We start from the raw sequence: 16840 nt of genomic DNA on the forward strand, positions 1-16840 counted from the left end.
TCCCTCCCATAGAATGGGCCTTCAATCCAATTAAAGGACAGTTGGTTTCCCACAGGGAAGACATGCCACTATTGCACTCGTTCAGTCAATGGCCTTTCTGAACAAACTTGAGGCTCCCAGTGTCCACTATTTTCACTGCTGATGACATTTTTCTCCCATAAGGCTGCATACAGTGCAGCTTTTTCCAGCTTTCAGTTGTCTGGGCTACAAGGAAAAGGTTTTCTGCTCAGTACAAGCTTGATTTCTCAATGACTTCACTGTTCAGACATGCAAAGTCTTCAGCAATATGGTATTACCATCTGTCATGTCTGGGAAACCAAGGGCCTTGGCAATAGCCTATAATGTTTTAGGGGTAACAGGGACCTCCCAGGCCAACAACTCAATGGAAGGTATCCCATCACTGGCACTGAAAATTTCCTAGTACCAGTCTAGGGCATCTGGATATGCCATTATTCAAGAAAAAGGATTTTCATATGTCTTATTCAGAATGTCTTGAATTTTGATTGACCCTCCCCCCTGCCCTTATTTTATTTATTGGAGAAATAAAGAGAGAGAATGGGCATGCCAGGACCTCTAGCAGTTGCAAAGCAACTCCAGATACATGTGTCACCTTGTGTATCTGGCTTATGTGGGTTCTGGGGAACCGAACCTGGGTTCTTGGCTTTGCAGGCAAGCACCTTAAGTACTATGCCTTATCTGCAATCTTCTTTGATTTTTAATTTATTTATTTTGGAAAGTCACACCATGGACATGTTGAGGGAGCAAACACATAGGTTTCCAAATGCACATCCCTTACTTATGGCCAAAACCTCAGATTCCATGTCTCTCAAACTGTCTAGCTCTGTTCCTCATAAGCTGATTGTTTTCAAAGTTCAACACATTTTCTAGGCTAGACAATTCTGAGTCATACTCTGAAGATCCCTTGCCACCAACATGTATCTTTCAACTGTTCCTGATGCTGAAACTGTACCTTCTGCTTGGTGCTCTTTCATGCCTTCAAATAAAGGCCAAGTTCAGGCACTTCAACTTCTATACCAACCCCATCTGTCTGGTAACCCTCCTGCCTCCCTCCTCTGCTAGTCATGCAGAGTCCCAAGACTCGCTCCAGATCCAATGAGGCAGATTATATTCAGGTAGGCCCTGGGAGTCTTTCTGTACACAGAAGTTTGAAAAATACTATCACTGTCTTTGACATGCCCTGAACATTCCTTCTTTAATCTCTCTTCACCTGTTACCACTTGCATTTTTAAACACATGCCACTTTCATATTGTTAAACCTTCAAAATAGCACTAAACATGGCTGCATACTGCATGGAAGTTATATATACAGAGACTTGAGTATCAAAGTTCATGCTATCAACTCTGCTTTTACCAGGTAAGTATTTTTAGCAAACATGGAGGAAAATGATTGATTAACACAAGATATATGGCCAATAGGTATGTACATACATACATGACAGATAATAAATATATAAAAAATTATACAATATACCAAAGAGAAGAAAATCTTGTAAGCAGATAGAGTACTTTTTAGGAAAATGCTAGCAGGAAGTAATGAAAACTTAAGAACACCCTAGGTGTTCATGCTTTCTGTTAACACTTGTCAGCATTTTAAAATGTCCTTCCTAGCAGTAGGGTAAAAACTGCATTTACCCCATGACCACTTCCTCTCCTCCCTTGGCTTTCTCTCCTGAGGAAAGCTGTTCCTCTGTGGCACCCTATCTTATGTGTCCACATTCCATCCCCTTTGTCATCCTCTTTGTCACCTCTTCAATTTACAAACTCTGTTCAGTTGGCTTTCAGAAAAATACTAGGATACTTCCCAAGGAAACAACTGTTAAGGAAGAGGCCAAGAAAAGTTCATGTCCCCTTGATTCTTAGGTAAAAAACCAGTACTTCAGGTCTGTGTTTCACCAGCCAAGGATTTGATGACCTTATAAACCCAGGGATTATTCTTGCTTTACCTCTCTGTTTATCTTTACCTGAAGGTCTACATTCTTGAAATGATCACACAGTACCCTCTTGGGGTTTATTATTAAAAACTTGGGTGCTCGCTTCAGCAGCACATATACTAAAATTGGAACGATACAGAGAAGATTAGCACGACCCCTGTGCAAGAATGACACACAAATTCGTGGAGCGTTCCATATTTTGGTATGATGGAAACTGTTAGCCTGGCATGGTGGTGCACGCCTTTAATCCCAGCACTCGGGAGGCAGAGGTAGGAGGATCACCATGAGTTTGAGGCCACCCTGAGACTCCATAGTGAATTCCAGGTCAGCCTGAGTTAGAGTGAGACCCTACCTTGAAAAAAAAAAAAAAACTTGAACAAATTATATTTTCTTTCCTAGACACTTCTTAGCCCCATCCCTCACTTTATCCCATTTAAATTTTCCCTCTCTACCCCATTTAAATTTTCCTAGATTCCAAATCTCTCACACTCACACAATTTAATAACCCATGTCATTAAAGACTTGGACATTGCCCAAAGCAATTCAAACTGTTGCATCCTTGTCTTGAAGTTGTCTACTTAGTCCAGGAGCCAGAGCTGTAGTTGTTCGCAGATTTCAATCAATCCTTTATCTCTTTATTCTCTTTTACCTCTTTTGAAATTTTCTCCTATTATGTACAGTCCCAAGAACACTGCAGGGTCTTCAACCTGAGAAACTGATAATGAGTTTTAGCAGCCAGGGATATGTCCCTATTGATAAAGTGCTTGTCACACAGGTCATGAAGACCCTGGTTTGGATCTGCAGAATCCACATAAAATCCGGGTGTGCTGGCATGTGCCTTTAATTCCAAGCCTGCAAAGGCAGAGACGGGAGGATCCCTGGGATGTCCTGACCTGGTAATCTAGACAAACTAGTGAGCTCTAGGTTCAGTTAGATACTTGCTCAAAAAGTAAATGGAGGGAAATTGAGGAAAACACCCAACATTGATCTCTGGCCTCCAAATTCACACATATGCACATGCACCTGCACACACATGTGTGTCCACACACAAGCAAAAACACAAGATACACTACACACACACACACACACACACACACACACACATACACGTAATGGCTATTGCTTGCACAAATCCATTTAAGGCATTTTACACATGCCTGTTCAGTGACCTCTGAGCAGCTTGAGCTGAAGCTTCTAGAACTAAGAGGTGGGGTTAGTCCCAAGGTCCCATGCCTATCACTGTCTCATCATGGCCATCACCTTTTGTGCCATGAGCATTGGGAGTAAGGCCATCTTTCCCATCACGTGATGAAATTCCCATTCCTTAGCATCAGAAGCTCCTTGTTACCTGTGGAGACTTCTCTTTATCTGTGTGTTCCTGAGATTAAACCATTTCTGAAACACTTGGCAATGTGTCCTCACACAATCCATACCAGGAACATAAGATTTCATTATTTCTAACTTTCTACTTGAGTTCTTAGAGGATGGATATCTCTTCTAATTCCTGTGTAGTTCAGATAGCAGCATTCAGTTTCTAGAATAAGCTAGAATAAAGTTATTACTTGAATACCAAATTGTTTCCCTATACCTTATACAGACTAACCCTATTTGTATATACTTGTAGTAGATCTAAGCAGATCCCACTGGTTCACCCTTAATTCTAACAGAGGCATGAACCACAACATTTTCACAGGAGATATACTATAAGAGTAGAAGAAATTAGTCAATTAATCAATTATCAATTAAATCATCTACTTGACTCATTTGTTTTATTCACTAAATACTTATAATCAGAACACGAGATGATGAATCTTACTTTTTAACCTGACTGCATCAGGAATCAATCAAAATACACACCTCTGGGGGGACCTTTGAGAGGTTAACTGAGGTAGGAGGAGCACTTCATTCAGTGGGCAGCGCCTTCCTTTGCATCTCAGATCTACAAAGGTCTAAGGAAATATCAGTGCCACTTGCTTGCTGCCTTCAGTTCTTGCTGGTGAGTGCCTACTCTCTTGTGTTGTTTCTGCTGTAGTCATCCATCACTGCCAATAAAAGCTCGTTTCCAAGGCCTCCTAGTGTGGGTTGAAGACCAGCAACCCCTTAGTAATCTTCTACTCCCTGGCTTCAGCCTTAGGGACTGAATTATCCACAAAGTTCTCACCCTCTGATGCATGGACATTTGATTCTTAGGTAAATGGGAGCCATAATTATAGCAACTTGTGTTCAGCCTGTATTGTGGGAGCTAATCTGACAAAGTCAACTCTCACAATAGATACTAACTCCATGTGTTCTGTTCTTCTAGAAAACTTTGAGTAATATGCAATGCAAAATACTGTATTCAGAAAGTCAAACTACTATTTTCACATTTTGGCATACTACTCACTCTACTATATTGATTTTCCATTTTATTTTCAGATCATGAGAAAGAATTGGCATGCCAGGGCCTCAACCACTGAAATCGAACTGCAGATGCTTGAGCCACCCAATGGGCGTGTGTAACCTTAGGCTTGCCTCAACTTGTACATCTGATTTATGTGGGATCTGGAGACAAATTAAACATGGGTCCTTGGGCTTTGCAGGCAAGTGCCTTAACTGACAATTCACCTCTCCAACCCTGAATTATGTTTTATTTTTAAGGGTAGTTTCTTCATCTGGAAATTTGAAACACAGGTACAACTTTAAAGGGAATCACTCAGGGCTGGAGAGATGGCTTAGCAGTTAAGCGCTTGCCTGTGAAGTCTAAGGACCCCGGTTCGAGGCTCGGTTCCCCAGGTCCCACATTAGCCAGATGCACAAGGGGTGCACGAGTCTGGAGTTCATTTGCAGAGGCTGGAAGCCCTGGCGCGCCCATTCTCTCTCTCTCCCTCTATCTGTCTTTCTCTCTGTGTCTGTTGCTCTCCAATAAATAAATTAAAAAAAAAAAAAAGGGAATCACTCAAAGCTGAGAAGTGATGTTGTGGTTTTATGTAGCAAAATGTGACCACTTTCTCTCTGCTGCCCTGTGCAGGATTTTAATTTTCTGAGAAGAAATCTATACCAAGTTTGCCCAAGCTAGCACCATGCAGCTCCACTCTGCAGTGAGTGAGGAGAGTCTGATATCTTGCCTGCTGCTCAGCAATTGTGAAGAGAGATTTCAATTGCGACCCCGGCAGGAGCCAAGGAACTCAGTGTGGAAGTTTCCATCTTAGCGGTCCATGAGAAGAAAGAAAATCCCTTATAAGACACTAGGTTTCGATTTTTCATTATAGATGGGTACCTCTTGATAACTGTACAGTATAAAGTGAGGACCCCATATGGGTTAACTTATAGATGCTTCAGAAAAGCAGATTTTCCACTCTGTAAAGAAAGCATCTTCTAGACATACAGAGGATTTTTACTTCCCATTGTTAAATGTTTTCATCTTTGTGTAAGCCTTGTTTCAACTTTGCCTCCATCTCTGAGCAGATTTTCATTTTGAGAGAAAGAACAAAAACATTTCTCAAAGCCAATAAAAAAGCCTAGAGCATATACAGCTCATTCTGACAGGTGTCCTTCACCCCATGGGGTAGGACTTATTTTCAGAAGAAAATCACTGTGCAGGATATCTGTAAAATAAAGGTACTCTCCTGCAGCCACTTTTTCCACTTGAAGAAAGCTCTATTGGAGTTCATGACTTCAACAGGATATTTGGTAATGCATATGAAAGGACAAAGAATCACCACTGGTTAAAGAAAGTACTTAATTGCTTAGTGTACATCTTATCATTACATTTGTTTATTCTATTCATTTATTTAAGAGTGACAGAGAGAGAAAGAAGAAGGAAGAGGAGAAGAAGAAAGAGAGAGAGAGAGAGAATGGATGCATCAGGGCCTCCAACCACTGCAAACAAACTCCAGATGCATGCAATACCTTGTGCATCTGGCTTACATGGGTCCTAGGGAATTGAGCCTTGAACTGGGTCCTTAGGCTTCACAGGCAAGCACGTAACCACTGAGCAATCTCTCCAGCCCCTTGTCAGCTATTCTATAGTTATGTAAGAAATCTGTCTTTGGTTTATTTCTTTCATTATATCTCCCCCCCTTCCTTTTTTCCTCTTTTTTATCTTTCAATTTTATTGAAATATCCTTAAAATTAAATAGGCACATTGGCAGAATCTGCTCCAGATCACTGGTGGGTAAGTCTTGTGAAGGCAATTAACTGGCATGAAAGTCAGAGAATGGTGACGCACTTCAAAGTACCTAACTACTATTCTTAAATTGGGAATGGCTGAAACAAAACAAAACTACAACACTTTCCCTTCATTTTTTTTTTTTACACTTACTTGCATGTGCTTTTTTTTTTGAGACAGATAAACTACTAACCTCCATGTAGCACTATTTGCTGAGAAACAGGCACGTGTGATGGTTTGCTGACATGTGGAGGACACATGGAGATTTCATGACAAAGCAAACTCACAAACCACTGTTCAGTTATGCAGAATAAAGTGAGAAGTCCATTAATAATTTGAGAACAGATCTCAGTAACGTCAGGATAGGACCGACTCTAGTTCTTATTTGTACCATGAAGAGAAGAAAGAGGAGAACTACTGTGGGATGCTACAGCCTCCAGTTTGAGCAAGCCCACTGACAACGTGGAGTCTCTGCTCACATCAGAATCATCTAGCAGAGGTGATGAAGAGTTGACTGTTCTGATAAATTGAACACTGAGAAGTCCCTGAGCCCATTGCAGAAAGGCCCACATTGAAGAAACTGTGTTCTAGTTTGAATTAGGTAGTTTGAGTAGACTCAAGGGTTGTTATCAAAGCTTGTAACTTGGATTTCCCATCACCTGGCAGGAAGAGGTACCATGGGGGGTCAGATCCTGGGGTCTATCCAAAAGCTGTGTTTGAGTGTAGGTCTGATTTCCAGCCTAATGGTATGCAGAGTACGTCTGTGCTGCCTTGATCCCTGCAGCTGACTGTTTGGTTGTGTCTCTCTGCTTGGATCTGTGAAAGGGTGCCAGCTACTTCTGCCATCATGGAACCTCCCCTGGATCTGTAAGCCTGAAATAAATCCCATTTCTCCCAGAAAGTGTGTCTAGTTTGGAAGTTCATCCCAGACATGGAGCTGACTACAATAGAAGGGGTTATGGAGAGAAAATCATTTTCTGATAAGCTGAGTCCATTGCAGAAAGAGCCGTGTGCAAGAAACTTTGTGTTCACAAATATGTAAGAAAGCCAGAGCTGTGATGTGGCCCTCATTTAGTCCTCACATTGCCTAGGCATTTTCTTTAATGAAGCCATCAGGGTTTCAGACACATAGTTTATCTCTAGGAAGACTGTATTCATTCACCCACAACTGCAAGGAGCAATGAAATATTTCCAAGCTCCCCAACTAAAATCAACTCAACAACTGCAGTAGGGGCTCATATATGCGGCTGATAGTTCTGTGTTGAGTGTCTACTGCTCTTTATACTCTGTCTAAAGCCACGATTACTCAATAAATAAGTTACCATTTGCATGTTTTACTGTTGACCAAATAGTACTTCTGAACATGTCCTATGAAAGTAATCTTCCCCAGGGCATGGTGGCACACACCTTTAATCCCAGCACTCAGGAGGCAGAGGTAAGAGGATTGCCTTGAGTTTGAGGCCACCCTGAGACTACATAGTGAATTTTAGGTCAGCCTGACCTAGAGTGAGACCCTACCTTGAAAAAAACAAACAAACAAACAAAAAAAGAAAGTAATCTGTCATATAACACTATTTGGTTGGTAGTTAACAGTAAAGTCTGTGATTCCCAAAGACTGTCCTTCTATCTGTCTGCCTTGCCTCTTTCTCTGCAATCTGTTATTGTCATCCTTATTGCCACATTCCACTTGATAGCACCAGCCATTGGTATCTCTGGCATTCTGCAATTAGAGTAAATGGGCCTGACAAGAGTGTTCATACTTTAAATCAAGATGTTAGCCTCTTATTAATAAACATGTTAATGGGCAATTGTAACCTTTAGGGAAGTGGTATGAATGGAGCACATCAGAATGTTGAACACAAAATTCTGCTTCAGTAAACAAGTCCTATAGAGCAAAATGTCATTCTGTGATTCTATCATCTGTTAGATCACTTTCTCTGATTCTCAGAGACAAATGGGATGTAAATGAAAATATTTAATGGTCAGGTTTATTTTATCTCATGTTTTTACAAATTAACCTACCACAGGAAGCATGTGCCCCATTCAGCAAAAGCCATAGGGAATATTTTTGTTTTCAGAAGAGTATGTAGGGTTCATTCAAGTCCTTCACCCTCATTTGTTTATTTCCTCCAATTTTCCAAGGCAAATATTTCTGTCTGTACTCCCTAATAGGCAAGTGTGTTTGTCCGCCTCTATTAAACTCTTCCATGCAGAATCAATGCACTGAAACATAATAATGGTGCTCCTAGAATCATCACATGTGAGGCTAGGGTCTTTTATCACAGCCTTCTATCATATGAAACTGACTTTCTATAAAGTGGGATCTCTGAAAGGAAACAGGAGAAACATTTTTCTATAGCACAAAATAAATTCACAGAGAAAAAAAATGTACAGGAATTTCATGCTTAAAACTACCTCTAAAGATGGATTTTAGAATTTTGCTTTATAGATAATGACAATGAGAATATTGTAGCCTAACAATATTGAAAACTTCACAATATTCTACAAAGGAGCGCATCCACTGTAGATTATCATAGAGTGTATACATGCTAGCTTGGAAACTAATTGGTTTCTTTGCTTGTAAGATCTGATATTTCAAGAGACAACTGAAACTGTCATAGGCAGAAGCAAGAACCAACAAATATGTTAGGAGAAAAAGGATCATCTCCTTCATTTATCAGACTGAATGTAATTTTTCTTATATATGCTAAAATGAACGTAATCATGCCCAACTTAAACCTTAAGCCACCCAGTATTCCCAGGTTAACCTGCACACTAGATTAAACCCTTGACCCTGAGTTACACTTTCCCACCCAGCAGACTGGGGAAGGCTGTCTCTGTTCCTCACCAGAATTATCCCTCATTTTATTTAGTATTGACTTAAGAGTGGAGCACAGTTTAGTAAGATTTACTTATTCATAGCGGTCTTTGAGTCATCTTCTTTTGCCCCATGATGTGGACCTGGAAGTACTAGTCCATTGGGCATCTTTCTCTGTCCTGTCTGTCCACAACGCCCCAGACCCCACAGCAATGCTGATGTGATGGAGCATCAAGTTCAAATGTCAAGCAGTAAGTAATTCATCAAAATTCAGCTATTACTTATTTTAAGTGTGTATATATATTGTGTTGTGTGTGAGTGTGTGCATGCACACTCTTAGGGTATATGTGTGCATTCATATATGTATATGAATGTTCAAGCCTATGTGTACAAATATGGAGGCCAGCAGAAAACATTTGCATCCTCCTTTATCACTCTCCTCCTTATATACTTAAGACAGAGTCTATCACAGTACCTAGGATTTGCTTGGTTTTTATTAGACTGGTTGACCAGCAAGTCTCAGTGATTCTCCTGTTTCCAGCCCTTCAGGACTAGGATTATAGGCATGTAGGAACTAACAGGTTCTGGGGTTCAATCATGGGACTTTATGCTCACAGAACAAGTGCTTTCACAAAGAGCCACCTCCCTAGCCTCATTAATGATTTTTACTTAAATACACACAATAATTAGTATTGAAAATGATACTCAGAGCAACTTCCCTTTTACAGATTTCATAATGCTATTGCCTGCACTCACATGACTTGTGATATGCAAACCACTCATAGGAAGAATGCCTCATTTTATTTTCAATATGAACAAAACTATAAGAATTCATCCATTGCCTGCTATTTCTAAATTTGATGAAAATTTGATTCTATGGGGAAAGATGTGACAGTGGGCAGAGTAATCACAGAGCTATATTGATACATGGGCTCTATGAGCTTCGAGCTGAATAACCTGAGTGAGGTATTGACCATCATAGATTTTTCTTATGTGAGGATAAATACAAAAATGAAAAATTAGCTTGAAAACCTCCTACAGAAGGTTATCATAAGGTTACAATTAAAGCCTGTTTATAAATTCACTTGGTCCATTACCAGTCCTCAATTAAAAAAACAAAACAAAACATTATTTCTAAACTAGCTCACCAGCTCACCAGCTCACAGCCTGTTATCTTTCTGAGATGTTCTTAGTCTGTTCTAGTCATTATGGATTCTTCCCCTGGAACATTTGCCAAATAAATCTCACTGTTCATATTTATTAAGAATCCACTGAATACTGAGACATCTTAGACAAAGCAAAGAGGAACCACTGTTTGTTTCTCTATGTGCTTAGATCTTTGGTAGAAATGAAGGTCAAGGAAGAGGAAGGTGAGAGAAGAAAGAGCTAAGGGTTTGACTAGAAAGAAGGAAAGTGATAAATAGAAAGAGTGCATGGAATAATCACTAGGGTTTTTCAAAGTAAAAATAAATATATTGACTTTGGACATAAACAAATTTGGATCCATATTAACATTGAAAACTATTCTAGAGTAAAAAAAAAAAAACACTGTCAGATATATCACCATCAATGTAGAAACCTTACTTGTATAAAATTTAAATTGTGAAAGGTTCCTAGAGTATTATCCAATCCCAAACACATTGTCTTTTTAGATTTTGGTGATGCTCTAAGACATGCCCAAGTCCCCTCTAAAGTGTCTCCTTACATGCCATGCTGTCATTAGTTACCACAGCCACCACATGCCTGGCAGAACAACTCAATGAAGGATTATTCAACGTGTTCATAGTTTCAGAGGTACCAGTCTAATATGTTAGAAGAGGGTGGTAGGGGAGAGCTGCTCTGCCAAGGCATCCAAGAAGCAGAAAGTGGGCATGACAGTGCTCTGTATTTTCTATTTGGTCCCTCCTGTACTCCCCCAGGCCATGAGATGGTGCTGCTTACATTCAGAATGGGTTTTGCCTCACAGACACACCCAGGGTTGTCCACATAACCAATTTTCTTGGTGATTCTTAATCTAATCAAGTTGGCAATGAAGTTTAGTCATCATCAATCTTAGAACAGTCAAATTGGGCAGCAAAGATAAACCTTGAAAACCACAGGACAACTTTTCTTTAAATATCCATTATGATTAAGCCTCCCCCTCAAAAAAGTATTAGTCATAAATTGTATTTTTGTTTTGGGAATGTTTTCCTCAAATATATATCAAACCCAGAAGTCTAGTTGTAAGACATTATTGCTACATGAACTCACTCGTGCATTCATGAACCCACATTGGTTATCAATACATACAAGGCCAGTATGGCTCTGAGTCCAATAACATTCTGACATGGACAAAAGGAATGAGACAACAAAAAAGAAGGACTGCCTCAAAAGAGAAGAGTCCTTAGGGAATTGGGGTGGAGGAAATGGGCAATAAAAGAAAAAAAAAGTATGGAATCAGGATCAAATTACATGTCCATATATTAAAGTTTTCAATAAAAATGTCCTTTCCATTATCAAATCTCACATTGACATATTGAACAATTTATCTAGACATGCAAAGTGCAAATAGTTGCAACTTTAAAAAAATTACTTACATCTTCACCACAGTAGGCAAAGTAGAAAGAAGTTTACAATTGTAGATGAGGTCTAAGCAAATGATAACACATGAAGTAAAATCGGCATTGGCTATAAGTAGTATAGCACTCCAGTTATGGAGATAACAGCCCACTACCTTCAAGCTAATCTTCCAGGAACTTTATACACCTGGGTGTCCCTGTCTTTTGATTAGTTGCACCTTAGAGTCGATAGCAAAAATGATATCTGGAAGACAAGAGCAGGTTGTGCCCACAGCCATAGTCAACATACACCACTTATGACCCAGACAATTAACTCCCATTGGATATGAGGGATTCTTTAAACTGCAGAGCATTCTCCCTAGCATGAATAATTGGTCACATGAGGATAAAAAAACCTGTTCTTGTCTTCTGCCTTCTGGATGCTGAGGGACTACTGGCTCAGCCTCTTAAGCAGTATTGAGCATCAATACTTCTGTGAACATGAAAAATGAGACTATCACAGAGCCAAGACATTGAATTTAAATTCTTACACATCTTCCCTACTATTGGATGGCTTGGGTAAAGCAATGAAGGTTGTGGTAGTAGCATTCATTAAGTGCCAGGTCTGTGCTGGGTACTGTGCTAAGCACCTTACTTGCACTGGATCATTCAGTCAAGAATCTTATCAAGATAAGGAGCAGAGTTATGTAGAGGACAAATACATTTATCAAGCTGCAAAGAGCAGGACTCCAAGCTAAACGCCACAGCTGAATTGAGACTGTTCTACCTATGCCCCCGATCTGTGTGACTTCTTCCTTCTCCACCTGACGTATGGAGATATATCTCCCTTTTTATCCTAAAATGATCACTAGGTTGGAGAACCACAGCTAAATGTGTAGTTGTGAAACTGCTATGAACATCCAAGTAATCACCATTTCATTGTGAGAAATGGGATGAAGGCAACCTCTTTGACTACACAAAGGACCTAGGCTATGATTACTGAGCATGAAGGAAATGAGGATAATTGTTTAATCACAGCACAATGGCACATATCAAAGAGGGCCCCCAAAATAACATGGTACTGATCTGTGAAAATATGAATAGGTCAACTAATTAAGCTGGTGATTTGTAAACCAGGGACATATAGTCTCACACTTTTAACCTGAACCTGAAGAGTTCTGCCACCGGGAGGCAGGCAAGCAAACAGTTTCTAGTTCTGATTGCTCAGGCTTACCTTCAACATCAGAACATTACAAGAGACATCATGATGATTCTTTCCATTAACTCCATCTGCACAATAAATGTTATTCCCTCACTCATCTTGGTCCCTAGTTTCTTTAAGAGTAAATAATAAAATCATGTCTGGAATATCAAACTCAGGCAATTCAACTATTCCCTATCTGGATGAAACTTTCATTTCATTTTTTTTTTTTTGTTTTGTTTTGTTTTCTCCCAGGATTTTGTCACAATCCTGGGAATATAAAATATTACATCAATGTTCTGTCACTACCTATACTTCCAGCCTGCCTTTTGCTTCAAGAGTTGCACTCAGATATAATGTAACATTCACTGCAATGTCTGTCACGCTTTACAAGGTTCAAAGTACTGACAAGTTACCAAATGATAATTCACATCAAAACTAGAATGATGGAAGGATGGTTAGTAGCAATATTGTTCTAAAAAAATAAATCCTGAAGCAAAAACCAAAGATGAGACATTTTAAGCACGAGACAACTGTCCAAAGTCAGGTACAAGGGGAAGCTGTCTCCTCTGGCTGTGACTCCAGGAGTTGTTTAGCCATACCATACAGTCTCAGCCACAGCTAGTGAAAAATGGTGTCAGCTCACAGCAATGAAACCCAGTCCTGACTTGTCTTAGGAAAAGGATCTGTGCTATGTATACTGTGCTCACATCTCCAAAGTGAGCACAACAGATACCTACCAGTTCTCAGTGAACGTACAATTTACTGAGGGAGATGGACTTATAAACAGAAGCCCACAATGCAACATGAGGCAGAAACACCCTTGCAGACTTTCAGGATTTTGCTCATGTCTAATGAAAATCCTAACTTGAAAATGATAGTAGTCACCTTAAAGACAGTCCTGTAAACTGTAGATAATTTTCCTTCCCAAAACTTGCACCCCTAGTCTAGGTCTGTACATCTTATGAAAATGTCCCAGTGCATTGTGGCCAAGGATCCTTCCTTTGCTCGATCTGTAGGGATATCCTACGAGCCTTTCACTGTTTCTCTGTTTACTGCAACTCTTAGATCCTCTCTTCTCTATCCCTGGGCTCATCTCCACCTCCCCCATCAATGGAAACCCCTGCTTCACCTTCACCAGGCATTCCATTCCACTTTATTACCTCGCCTTCTCATGTTCCTTCAAACCATCATTTTTGTACAGTAGGTCCTAGTATCCAAGATAATTGGTTTTGAGAACCACCCCAGATATTAAACTGTGTGTAAGATTAGGTAAATCACCTCTAAATTACTTATATATCATGCAAGTTAAGTGCTATGTCAGTAATTGTCAGACTATATTTTTTTTATTTTGTGTTGTTATTAAGTAGAACTTTGTATGTATACATCATATGTTGATATTGTCATGACTGCTTCCTGCCCCTATTCCACTCACAGCCCTCCTCAGTAGGATTGCTGGTATTCAACGAGGGGTTAGGGGTCATGAGCTGTGAAAGCTGCAGTCAGTCAATGTGTCTGTGTTTGTTGGGGGAAGGGGGAAGGGCAGCAATGCCTCTGGATATTCCCTCCCACCCTGTGGTTCTTCCTCTCCCTCTTCCACAAAATTCCCTGAACCTTGGTGGGCATGTTTTAAGTCTACTTCAGTGTTGAGCTCTCAGAAGCTTCTGGATTTCTTCTTTAGACCCTTTTGACTGTCCTCAATGTCTATCACCATCAACCCAGTGCACATTGCCAGGCTGGCAGTGGAAGCAGCACTCTTGCTCATCTCTAAAATCCCTCTGTGCTTACACTTGGGACACAGCTGGCATGTGAGGCATGCTTCATCTCCAGACAGGGAGTCCCATGCCTTTTCTGGTCTTGTTGCTAGATTTTGGTTGTCACCGGTTCTCTCTACCTCTCTACATTCTGAAAAATAAAAATAAAAACAAAACAAAAAAAAAAAAAACAGATTATCCAACAGAGAGTGAGGTCAGCATAGATTTCAGGGGATAAGCATTGTTAACTTAGAGAAATTTTAATGGGTACAGCCTGTCATTTGGCCAACGACTAATGGGAATTTCTCTTTGGAATCCATAATCTTGGTCTTTATAGGATTCTAACTTAGTTTCCACTTCCTGCTAGGAGTACCTTTCTACTGAAGGGATCTCTTAGCCAGAGGGATCTATTACCCACCTAGGCTGTGTGCCATATTGTACAGGTGTGCATATCTTCTTAAGCTAGTTGCTTTTGTATAGCACTTTGTTTTATTTTATTTTATTTATTTATTTATTTTTATTTTTATTTTTTATTTTTTTGGTTTTCCAAGGTAGCTTCTTATTCTAGCTCAGACTGACCTGGAATTCACTATGTAGTCTCAGGGTGGCCTTAAACTCACAGCAATCCTCCTACCTCTGCCCCCCGAGTGCTGGGATTAAAGGCATGTGCCACTAGGCTCAGCTCTGTATAGCAGTTTTATGTATAGTAGTTCTTGTTCACAATGTTTTGTGCATTTTCCCCCAGCAGTCATGTAATGCTTTCCATCTGGAAACTGGCTTCCTTACCAATTCCAGCCACATCTATGAATGAATGTTCTGTGCCAGCAGCATGTGGTGTCTTTAGCAATAGAGTATTGTCTTTACCTCAGGTATGTAATCAAATGCTTTGATAGAAGCCTGTCTTTTGGGGGGACCTTACAATTCAGACTATATTTTTGAGGGAAAATAATGACAAAAAAGCCTTTATAGATATTCATAATCAAACAGACACTTTTTAAAAAGAATAGTGTATGTACCTGGCGTATGTGAATGCACTTGTGTGTCATTGCATGTCCACATGTGTCCATGTACATAGTGGGGAGACCAGAGAACAAATTCAAGTGTCATCCTCAGGAACCCAACCCATCTCCTTTGAGTCAAGACCTCTTACTGACTTGGAGCTCAATAATTTGACTAGATTGGCTGGCACTGGAACCCCTGGTTCCCACTACCTCTGCATTCCCTGAGAGATTACAGGGATGCACCACCACAGTTGGCATCTTTTACATGGGGGCTGGGAAAAAATGCAGGATTTCAAGATTATGATGCAAGCGCTGGGCCCACTGAACTACCTCCCCCCAGCCCTTACAGCCCTCTTTTTAGACACCTTATTACAGTACACAGAACGTCCATCCAAACAGCAAAGCAAGCATCACACAGTGGATCACATACCACATTGCATTGCTTTCTCACTGCAGAGCCACTTGTTTTCCAGAGTTCCGATGTATTGGTGGAAAACAGATCAAAACTGTTTATCTCACTGGCTTTCTCAGCCTGCTTTGCATTAAGGCTTGACTCAGCATGCATACCTTGATTTGCGCAGGAAAATTCACAAGGGAAGGTTGTGCCCCCTGGTAACAAGGAGTCCTGAGTTTAAAGTTACTTTTTTTTAACCTCAGAGCTATTTTTCTTCACTCTCTTATTTTCAATAAGTCCTGGAGAAATTTTCATTTTACTTTTGTAAAACTGTTGCAGAAGGGTAGAATAAAAATAAAGGTAAGCAAGATGCAAATAAGAAGTATAAGTCAATCAAAATACATTTTATGACAGTAAATGCATAGGTGAGAGTGGACATCTACCATCATGTTCTAAAACCAACTTATCACTGTAGAAATTGAAAAGTTGTGAGAGTTTCATTGGGAAACAACCATTTCCCCCCCCCCCCCATGAGCCCTTGAAGGTTGCAACAGAGGCGAGAAGTCTGTCTGCCACTGGAGAATTGGTGATTCAGAACTGCAGAAGAGTCATCTAAATTTAACAGAAGTGTCAGCAGGTGGTAACTATCTTAGAGATCAGAACAGCTTTGCCCAAAGAAGCCTGCCTTCATCATCCCACCCAGCCCTGAATTTCTCCTTTTTAAGTAAAGCTCTTCTCCCCACCCCACCCCACCCCATTCTCTTTTCTTGCTCTTAGATTTTTATGTCTCACTTCCAATTTGCCTTCCCACCTTGTTCTACAGTAAACTGCCAGGATAATAGATGAAGTTTTTTCTGAGTGGATAGATTGATTTGTGAGAGTCAGGATGGTCTTTTATATATGTAACCCAAAACTTATTTTTTTTTCACTTGAATAGCAGGTGATTGGGCATTTTTGAAGAAACTTCTCATGCTATTAGGCCAAAGCACAATGGAGAAAGAGTATCTGGTAGATCTTCAGTGCTGGTATAACTGGG

The 16840-nt window shown here is 40.2% G+C and overlaps 1 non-coding gene across 1 annotated transcript; it reads left to right on the plus strand.

The window, feature by feature from the left end:
• Positions 1 to 2047: 2047 nt before the first annotated feature.
• Positions 2048 to 2154, plus strand: LOC123453832. The gene has a single exon (XR_006633010.1). It is a non-coding gene; the product is annotated as a U6 spliceosomal RNA (small nuclear RNA).
• The last annotated feature ends 14686 nt before the right edge of the window (positions 2155 to 16840 follow it).

This window comes from Jaculus jaculus, chromosome 12 (genome assembly GCF_020740685.1).
Source record: "Jaculus jaculus isolate mJacJac1 chromosome 12, mJacJac1.mat.Y.cur, whole genome shotgun sequence".
Taxonomy (NCBI): domain Eukaryota; kingdom Metazoa; phylum Chordata; class Mammalia; order Rodentia; family Dipodidae; genus Jaculus; species Jaculus jaculus.